Raw genomic sequence first — 11,084 nt, 5'->3', positions numbered from 1 at the left:
AAAACAATTATTCTCTACTCTCTTTTATAATTCTCACTAAGTTAAATAAATGTCTCTCTATAATCAAAGCTTTTACCTTGAATGAGATTTTGAGACTTGTAAATAACGTTTTCTCTATATTTGAATTTTACTCAGACATTAACTCTTTTTGAGCTTTTTAAGGTTATGTTTGTCTCTTGTTTAGTTCTTAATCTGCCATTGATAACTTAAGTGGCATACGTCCATTTAGCAAAGAATCTATTCCCTGCCAACCATTTCAAAGTTCGATTTCATCTCCATGGCTACCACAGACTCGTAAGTGGCACTACAACAAACGCTAACTGTGATACGAAAAAGTACGAAATGTACATGAAAGTATTTTGTCATCACTATTGTTACAAGAGTCATTTTAATATTTTTGTAAACACTAAGAGCAAATGGATTCTTATAAAGTATTTGAATACAAATTAAGTGCGAAAAACAATGTTATTATGCTTAAAATTGGAAAGGTATATTGGTGAAAAGTGAATAATGTGTTATTTTAAATATCGCTATTATTTCAGTTAAAACTTAACGGAGCTATTTAAACCTCCTTTGTTAAATTTTATTTCAATAGAAAATTTTGTAAAAATTTTACTGTTATCAAAAATTTTGCCAACATTTGTTTTTGGAAATTTTGTAAAACTAATTTTTTTCTATAGAAACTTTGCCAAAATTTTATTTCTATAGCAAATTTTATCAAAATTTTATTTCTATAGAAAATTTTGTCAACATTTTATTTCTATAGAAAATTTTGTCAAAATTTTATTTTATAGAAAATAAAGTCAAAATTTCATTTCTATAGAAAATATAGTCAAAATTTTATTTCTATAGAAAATTTTTATCAAAATTTTATTTCTATAGAAAATTTTGTCAAAAATTTTATTTTTATAGAAAATATTGTAAAAATTTTTCCTACAGAACATTTTGTAAAAATTTTATTTGTGTAGAAAATTTTGTCAAACTTTTATTTCTGTACAAAATTGTGTCAACATTTTATTTCTATAGAAAATTTTTCAAAATTGTTGTCAAAATTTTATGAAAATTTTAGCAAAATTTTATTTCTATAGAAAATTTTGTCAAAATTTTATGAAAATTTTATTTCTATAGAAAATTTTGTCAAAATTTTATGAAAATTTTAGCAAAATTTTATTTCTATAGAAAATTTTGTCAAAATTTTATGAAAATTTTAGCAAAATTTTATTTCTATAGAAAATTTTGTCAAAAATTTTAATTCTATACAAAATTTTTATCAAATTTTTATTTCTATAGAAAATGTTGTCAAAAATTTTATTTTTATAGAAAATATTGTAAAAATTATATTTCTATAGGAAATATTGTAAAAATTTTTTCTACAGAAAATTCTGTAAAAAATTTATTTGTGTAGAAAATTTTGTCTAACTATTATTTCTGTACAAAATTTTATTTCTATAGAAAATTTTTCAATATTTTATGTCTATAGAAAATTTTGTAACAGTTTTATTTCTATAGAAAATTTCGTCAAAATTTTATTTCTATAGATTTTTTTTCTATAGAAAATTTTGTCAAAATTTTAGTTCTATAGAAAATTTTGTCAAAACTTGAGTTCTATAGAAAATTTTGATAAAATTTCATTTCTATAGAAAAATTTGTAAAAATTGTATTCCAATAGAAAATGTTGTAAAAATTTTTATTTCTATAGAAAATTTTGTCAAAATTTTATTTCTATAGAAAATTTTGTATAAATGTTATTTCTGTAGAAAATTTTGTCAAAATTTTATATCTATAGAAAATTTTGTAACAGTTTTATTTCTATAGAAAATCTTGTCAAAATTTTAATTCCATAGAAAATTTTGTCAACATTTTATTTCAATAGAAAAGTTTGTCAAAATTCGATTTCTTTAGAAAATTTTGCCAAAAATTTATTTCTATAGAAAATTTTTGTATAGAAAATTTTCTATAGAAAATTTTGTCAAAATTTTATTTCTATACAAAATTTAGTCAAATTTTTATTTCTATAGAAAATTTTGTCATAATTTTATTTTAATAGAGAAATTTGGTATAAATTTTATTTCTGTAGAAAATTTTGTAAAAATTATATTTGTATTGAAAATTTTGGAAGCATTTTATTTCTATAAAAAATTTTCTAAAAATTTTATTTCTACAGAAAACTTTCTCAAAATTTTATTTCTATAGAAGATTTTGTAAAAATTTTATTTCTACAGAAAATTTTGTCAAAATCTTATTTCTATAGAAAATTTTGTCAAAATTTAGTTTCATACAAAATTTTGTGAAAATTTTATTTCTATAGAAAATTTTATTAAAATGTTATTTCTATAGAAAATTTTGTCAAAATTTTATTTCTATACAAAATTTTGTCAAAATTTTATTTTAATAGAAAAATTTGGTATTAATTTTATTTTTGTAGAAAATTTTGTAAAAATTATATTTGTATAGAAAATTTTGGAAAAATTTTATTTCTACACAGAAAAAATATCACCAAAATATTTCCAATTAAAAAGTTAATTGAAGTTGAATATTTTTTCAATTAATAAATTAATTGATACAATTAACTTTTTAATCAAGATAGAACATAAAGTTAATTAAGTCAATGATTGAAAATTTTAAAATTTTTAATTAAAAAATTAATTGATACAATTAACTTTTTAATCAAATTCGGAAGACTAAGTCAGTTAAAAAAAGTGATGAACATTTCTTAATCCAAATAAAAACTCTAAACCAATTCAGAAAGTAATTGAAAATAGTTACCTTTTTAAATAAAAAATTAATTGGGGTTTGCATTCAAAATCAATTAAATTTTTAATTGAATCAATTAAAAAATTAATTGAAAATTGCTAATGACATCAATTAATATTTTAATCAAGAATTTTTTCTATGCCCAATTAAAACTGTGATTGATACTATCATTTTCGTGATTGAAGACATTTCAATTAAAAAATTAATTGGATCAATTAATTTCGTGATTGAATCAGAAAAAAATTTTTTGGAGTGTATAGAAAATTTTCTAAAAATTTTATTTCTACAGAAAACTTTCTAAAAATTTTATTTCTAAAGAAAACTTTCTCAAAATTTTATTTCTATAGAAGATTTTGTTAAAATTTTATTTCTACAGAAAATTTTGTCAAAATCTTATTTCTATAGAAAGTTTTGTCAAAAATTTAGTTTCATACAAAATTTTGTGAAAATTTTATATCTATAGAAAATTTTATTAAAATGTTATTTCTATAGAATATTTTGTCAAAATTTTATTTCTATAGAAAAATTTGTCAAATTTTTTTTCTTTAGAGAATTTTGTCAATATTTTATTTCAATAGAAAAATTTGTCAAAACTTTATTTCTATAGAAAATTTTGTATAAATTTTATTTCTGTAGAAAATTTTGTCAAAATTTTATGTCTATAGAAAATTTTGTAACAGTTTTATTTCTATAAAAAATCTCGTCAAAATTTTATTTTTATAGAAAATTTTGTCAAAATTTTTTTCTATAGAAAATTTGCTAAAATTTTATTTCTATAGAAAATTTGCTAAAATTTTATTTCTGTACAAAATTTGCTAAAATTTTATTTCTATAGAAAATTTTTTCAAAATGTTATTTCCATAGAAAATTTTGTAAAAATTTTATTTCTAAAGAAAATTTTGTCAATATTTTATTTTTATAGAAAATTTTGTCAAAATTTTATTTCTATAGAAAATTTTGTCAAAATTGTTTTCTATCGAAAATTTTGTCAAAATTGTTTTCCATCGAAAATTTTGTCAAAATTGTTTTCTATCGAAAATTTTGTCAAAATTTTATTTTAATACATTGGTATAAATTTTATTTCTGTAGAAAATTTTGTAAAAATTATATTTGTATAGAAAATTTTGTAAAAATGTTATTTCTATACAAAATTTTCTAAAAAATTTATTTCTATAGAAAACTTTGTCAAAATTTTATTTCGATAGAAGATTTTGTAAAAATTTTATTTCTACAGAAATTTTTGTCAAAATTTTATTTCTATAGAAAATTTTGTCCAAAATTTTGTTCCATACAAAATTTTGTGAAAACTTTATTTCTATAGAAAATTTTATCAAAATTTTATTTCTATGAAAAATTTAGTCAACATTGCATTTCTATAAACAACATTTTATTTCTATCAACATTTTATTTCTATAGAAAATGTTGTCAAATAAATTTTACAAGCATACTTTCCTCTGTTGGTTAAGCTACTCTTGTAGGTTGGTTAATGCATCATTTCAAGCTGAAATCAAAACAACAATAATGATTGAAGAATAAACCAACAATAAAAAACAAAACGAAAATTTTATTCTATTGAAAATTTTGCCAAAATTTGATTTCTGTAGAAAATATTGTCAAAATTTTATTTTCATTGAAAATTTTGTCAAATTTTATTACTATTGAAAATTTCACCAAAATTTTATTTCTATAGAAAATTTTGTCAAAGTTTTATTTCCATAAGAAATTTTTTTTAAAAAATTTCTTTTTCTATAGAAAGTTTTCTCAACATTTTATTTTTATAGAAAATAATAACAATAAATAATTTACCATTTTCGGTAGAATTCTATCAACTGTGGCAACCGTGATTGGGATAATATTGGAAATAATATTGGAAACGAAATTCTCCTACTCACCAAGAGTTCAAACAGTTTAGATATAACACATAACTTTGCAATACATCTATAATACTCAAATTCATAAAAAAATATAAAAGACAACCTTAGTACCTTGTAAACTCGTTCTATGCTTTTTGTTGACAAAAAGTTGATTATTTGAAAATTCAATATTCGATTTCGATTAACGGTCATTTTCATGTATCTCCGTTAGACTTTAACTCCCAGTTAACAGAAAGTAAAATCGAAATATCTTCTCTCCGGTTAACTTTAACTGAAAATTTTTTAGCAGTTAAGTTCCTAACTGGCATATGAAATATATAGACAAGATGACAGACATGTCCATAGTACGGTTTAAAAGTTCGTTAGCTAACGTAGCAATAACGGAGCTTCCTGAAAATGGGGGTAAGAGTCTATCACAGATTGCTCAAAATTTACTTTTTTATGCGTAAAATGAAAACGGTTCGCATTGACCTTCGCTCCACGATATCCTGCCCATGACAAATCCATTTAAAGGTAAAAAACTCTTACTCATGGTCGTATCTAAAAAAAATTAAAGGATGTAATTGAGTTTAGGTTATTTCCCATTTGCTATTTAATCGAATGAAATCCATTTTCATTAATTCATACTTTCTAAGAAATCATATTTTTGCATTACATTAATAGCAAAAAGGTAGAATTCCTTAGAAAAAAAGAGCACATTTTAAATGTGAGTGGGTATATGTGGGATTCTCTTCACATACTCATAAAACTGACATCAATGACACGAGTGTGAAGGAGACATAAACAAATGGAGCGGATCATGAATAATTAAACTCTTCAAGAATTCAGTATCTTAAAAAGGTGGATGAATCTTAAAAAACAAAACAAGCAAAAGAAAATGGAAAATTTCATAAAATGGGCCTTTGCCATAAGAGCCATAATTTTGTTGGGGTTTTTCATAAACTTTTAAGACACTTTTCCAAGTCACTTTAGAGCGCTTCTGTTGGAGAAATTCTGAGAAATCTTGGATTCTTAATGGTTTTATTTGTGAGCATTATGCTAATGCCTTTTATAAATATAAGACAATTTGGATTATTAATTTTAATAGTAAATGGGTGTATAATAACATGTTTTATATATTACATTTTCTAAAATGTTAAGTTGTTTTAAAACTATTAACTAAATATTCGGGTATATTCAAATTAATATGCACTGAAAAAAATTCAAAAGATTTTGTCTTTATACATGAACGAACAAGATTGTTTTTCATATTTTTCGGTGCAAAAATTATATGTTTGACACTAAAATGTTTAGCACATTAAGTGCAAGCATTATATGCTTGCACTTAATGTGCAGATAGTGTCAGAGAGAGAAGCAGCGTTGCCAGAATTGTTTCACCAAAAACCGCTAGATTTGTCCAAAAAAATAGCTAAAAAAAGCTAAAAAATGCTAAAAAATAGCTAGAAAAAAAGCTAAATTTTTTTGTATCAAAAGTCATATTTTTGATTGAAATTTAACAAACTTAAAGGCTTTATTTCACTTAAAATGCATATTATTTTCATTTTAATTCCACTTCTGTGAGACTGTAACAATATCTAAGGCATATTAGCTCTGTTTGCGTATTCGATACATTTTGATTACTATCACAAATTTTTTCCTTCGTTTTGTGGGAGCTACCTTCCCAAAACCTCTATTTTATTTACTTGTTATTTTAAAATATTAAATAATCTAAGCATGCTTTAGATTTGGTAAAAAAATGATTTGTCATTTTTTTAAATAAAATTTTAGTTTGGTTTTGAAATTGTGAGAAATTCGAAATACATTACTTTTATTTAAATTGTAGAAAATACCTACAGTTTACATTTCCCAGTAAAAACATTTTCATTTTCTTCATGAGCTATCAAAGTGCTTTAAAAACTTGCTAACGCCAACTTAAATTTCCAAATTCAGACTCGACTTCTAGTAGAAATTATTGAATGTATACGTTTTTAGAATAAAGTGTTGAAAAACATTTTCTATTTTTGAACGCTATTTTGGTTTGTGGTTAAGATGAAAAAACTCCTCACATTTAAAGACTATTTCATTAATTCTTCCTTCTTTCATGAAAACATACCCATTTTTAAGTTGAGTCACTTAATTATAAGGACAAAACGACTTTATCGTCTTTTGGACAAGGAAAACAGTTTATATAAGAGAAATTCACAAATGCTATTATAACCAAAATTCGCGTTCGTATTTTAAGGAGATGAAATCTTTGGCCTCACGACAATATTTTTTCAGTGCACAAAGCAATTCACATCTACTATTTTAATTTAGTAATATCGCAATAACTTTAGAATATTATAATAACATAAAAAGGATAAACGAGTCAAATGCTAATATTCCCAAAAATTTATCTAACAAATTTGTATGGTAATAGTAGATTTAAAGTTTACGATAACTTTTATGAATATGATGAAAAAAACTTTACAATAAGGTGTATTTGCTGCAAAAATGCCCGCATAATGGCTGGAATCATTATTAATGTTTCAACTGAGCTTTGAAATATGTGGAAACCCTTATTCTTGCAGCAAGGCTGAGATAAAACGCCGTTATCCATATTTCAATAGAAACATGTCGAAAATAAAAAAAAGCCAAAAATAGCTAAAAGGGCCATGAAAAAAAGCCAGAAAAAAAGCTAAATGCATTTTTTTCCCGCTAAACGTCTTCAAAAACAGCCAAATCTAGCGGGAAAAAAGCTAAATTGGCAACGCTGGAGAGAAGAGAGAACAAATATAAAGATGGCTATGGAGATACATAACGAAAGACATCAACGTAACACAGTGAGAAAATTAAATGAGAATGGTGCTTTGCTTGACATATTTTCTATGTTGATAAACGAGCTTGCATTCATTAAAATTAAAAATTTTAATTGCTTAAATCTAGACATTATTCAATTTACTATATAAATTGGTCTCCGAATGAGGTTTAAAAAATATGTTTAGGTTTAAACATAAAATATATTTGCACAGTACAATCAATTTTTTGTTAGCACAAATTCTGAAAATATATAAGCTTGAAGCGGAATATAATTGGGAGTATATGCTACAGAGGTCAGGGTATAATAACTTTGATATGCCAAAAAATGTGCCTACCATAAAATATATACCGATCAGAAAATGAAGCCGACCCATTTTTTTCGATGGCGGCTGATACTAACTTTTTGCCTCCGGCGGCGGAGGGTTGACGGCTAAGCCGATAGAAATTGGTCAAATCTGCGGCGGACAATTATCCATTATAAAATCAATTTGAAGTTATTCCAATGGTAATGAGATTTATTGTACAACAAATCTTTCAATCACATTTACATTTCATTCAAATTTTCTAAGCTAAATTTTTGCAAAATTAATATAGCAACTTTATACTGACGAATTTTGGGTGGAATGTCAAACATTTTGACAAAAAATGCAACCATTAATAATAAATTTCTTTGATTTAAGTCAATATTTTTGACTAATTGGCGGCTAATTTTGAGTCGAGATGAGTCGACATATTCGGCGGCGGCTTCGAGTGGCAAAAACTGGTCGGCGGCGGCTAAAAATGGCGGCGCGACTCAGCGGCTTCATTCTCTGATACCGATCGACTCAGAATGCCCTTCTGAGCGATTTCCTATTTTTTTTAACCCTCTCATGCCCGAATTACAATGCACAGACTTAAAAATTTTATGCGCTATATATGTTAGACTTGACTCACACATGAAATTAAAAAAAAATCAAAGTCCTTGGTATCCTGCTTCGTCACATAATGTAAAATCAAAATAAGGGGCATCATTAAAGCACAATATTGCCTATACACCCTCAAAAAAAATCGCTTCTCTAACATATGTTCCAAACATATTTTGCAGGAAGCACATATATTATTGGATACCGCCGAAACAGTAATATGTTTGTTTTACGTGAGCATATTATATGTTTGGAAGCATTTTGAGTCCAAAAATAGTATATGCTTGGTATAATTCCCCAAAGAAGATTGTGTTCATTCCCTCACATATTTTTAACTTCCACGAAATTTTTGAGTTCTTCGCATCTTTTTCTGTAATACAAACATGCTGTTTTTTTTTCAAATGTCTATTTTCTTGGTTCCGAATGTCTATTCTCTTTATTCCGAATACTCAATCTACTATTCAAATTAAATAATATTTAGACTTAAGCATACCAAGCCACCGTGGTGCAATGGTTAGCATGCCCGCCTTGCATACACAAGGTCGTGGGTTCGATTCCTGCTACGACCGAACACCAAAAAGTTTTTCAGCGGTGGATTATCCCACCTCAGTAATGCTGGTGACATTTCTGAGGGTTTCAAAAACTTCTCTAAGTGGTTTCACTGCAAGGTGGAACGCCGTTCGGACTCGGCTATAAAAAGGAGGTCCCTTGTCATTGAGCTTAACATGGAATCGGGCAGCACTCAGTGATAAGAGAGAAGTTCACCACTGTGGTGTCACCACTGTGGTATCACAATGGACTGAATAGTCTAAGTGAGCCTGATACATCGGGCTGCCACATAACCTAACCTAACCTAACCTAAGCATACCAAATTTTTGGCCATATTATAAAACAGTTTTCCGAAACAACATACAAGCGGTTTCACAGAAATTGCTCTCATTTCATTCTCTCGCTGTGTTATGTTGATATCTTTTTATTCAACCCTCCCGGTTTCCATCTCTATTTCTTTCTCTATACTAACTCTCTCTCTCTCTCTCTCTCTCTGTCGCTCTCTGAATAAAGTATCACAACATATATATGTTTACTCGAAATTTGTAAATTTATATATGTTTACATTCACGAATATTATTTTTATGAAACATTCATGCCCCAAACATAATATATTCTAACATATTAACATATGTGTCCCAAACATTTTGTGTTAGTTTAGGAACATTACATGTTTGCACTTAAATATATTGTGTTTAAAAATTGTGCCCGAAACACATTTTGTTTATATCGGAACATATGAAAAACATATTTTTCTAACAGTGTAGGCACCATTTGGCATGAGAGGGTTACAAATGGTCTCAATATTAGTGGTATACCAACTCTGTAGGTGCGGAATAAACTATAGCTCCTAAAATCCGACATTTCTGTTCAGATTGTGATAAAACTCCGATAAACAAGTATCCCTTAATGTTCTTAAATACGGAAATGCGGTTTATCTCCGAAATCTATACCATTGATACCCCACAAACAATGTTTACTAATACAGTAGGGGTGGTTTAGGGTATGATATAGTCGGCCCCGCCCGAATTTTTTCTTTACTTACTGGTTTAATTTCATGACAATTTAGTTGAATTAAAAATAAAAAAATTCTTTCTATGTTTTTTTAATTATTCTGTAAAAGGTATGGGTATATAACTATAATCCATGTTAAATATTTTATAGCTAGTTTTGTTTCGAGTTTCTTCGTAAAATGACATGATAAAAAGTTAAGAACAAACTAAACTAAAATATAAACCCAACCCCATATTGCATACATGATGTTCGGTGGTGTTTTCTTGTAACATTCCAACAAGTTTCCCATAAAATATTTAAAACATCTCACAACGGATACAGAGGTAACTGCCGTAGCAACAGCATCACCATCAGACGGACACAATACAAATTCCCTGAATGTTAATTAATATTTTATTAAAAACACAAAAAAAAAACAACTTTCATTTATTCTTTTTCTCATTTTGTTGATTCTTTGTCCCTTACTTTTTTATCCTTTCAGGTGATTACTATGCCAAGGGACTCTAAGGCGCCTGAAATCATTAGGGGCTCCATGGTTTTTTTCATGGATGGACATTCCAGAGTTTTATAAATGAATTAAGTCTACATCAACAACGAAGATAGGGTCCATATATAATGTAATAGTAGAAAAATGTGTAACAGCCAGAGAGAGAGAGACCAAAGATCTTAAATATAGTAAAAAAAATCGTTTTTTAATACAAATTTGAATTATAAATTTATGTTTTCGTTACAATGAAATAACATGTTGGCATATCTGAAAGAGGTGACATTAATGTTTTTATTCTCCAAACGTCCAAAACCGGAAGTTAATGTTATTGACGTTTAGAAAATAAAATGTTATTTTTCTAGAACTGACACTACCTCTCTTAATTTATTAACTTGATAGAGGGAATTTAGAGAGATAGATCAGGGATGAAAAGTCCATTTTTTAATTGTATCAACGGGAATAAAAAACTGTACCTTTTCAGATTTTACCAAATTTCAAAAATATTGGAAAAAATATAGTAACCGAAAAGTAAACACATTGACATCATGTGGAGGTGAAGGTGGATGATGCAATTTGTCAGAAATCAAAATAATATAATCATTGGTCGAAAATGTCGTAGCAGCCGTAGAATTTCTCTTAGTAATACTTACTGTCAATTTTTTGAAATTTGAAGAACTTCACTATCAATTATTTTGCAAAATTTTATTTATTTATTTTTATTTCTAT

The 11,084-nt window shown here is 26.1% G+C and overlaps 1 long non-coding RNA gene across 1 annotated transcript; it reads left to right on the top strand.

Annotated features, from left to right (window-relative positions):
* Window positions 1–200: 200 nt before the first annotated feature.
* On the top strand, window positions 201–10,573 carry LOC142219687 (uncharacterized). Its single transcript, XR_012717706.1, has 2 exons — window positions 201–294; window positions 10,353–10,573. It is a non-coding gene; the product is annotated as an uncharacterized LOC142219687 (long non-coding RNA).
* The last annotated feature ends 511 nt before the right edge of the window (window positions 10,574–11,084 follow it).

The sequence above is a fragment of the Haematobia irritans genome, chromosome 1 (assembly GCF_050003625.1).
Source record: "Haematobia irritans isolate KBUSLIRL chromosome 1, ASM5000362v1, whole genome shotgun sequence".
Lineage (NCBI taxonomy): Eukaryota > Metazoa > Arthropoda > Insecta > Diptera > Muscidae > Haematobia > Haematobia irritans.
Note: the sequence above shows the minus strand (reverse complement) of the source record. Positions and strands in the feature narration are given on the sequence as shown.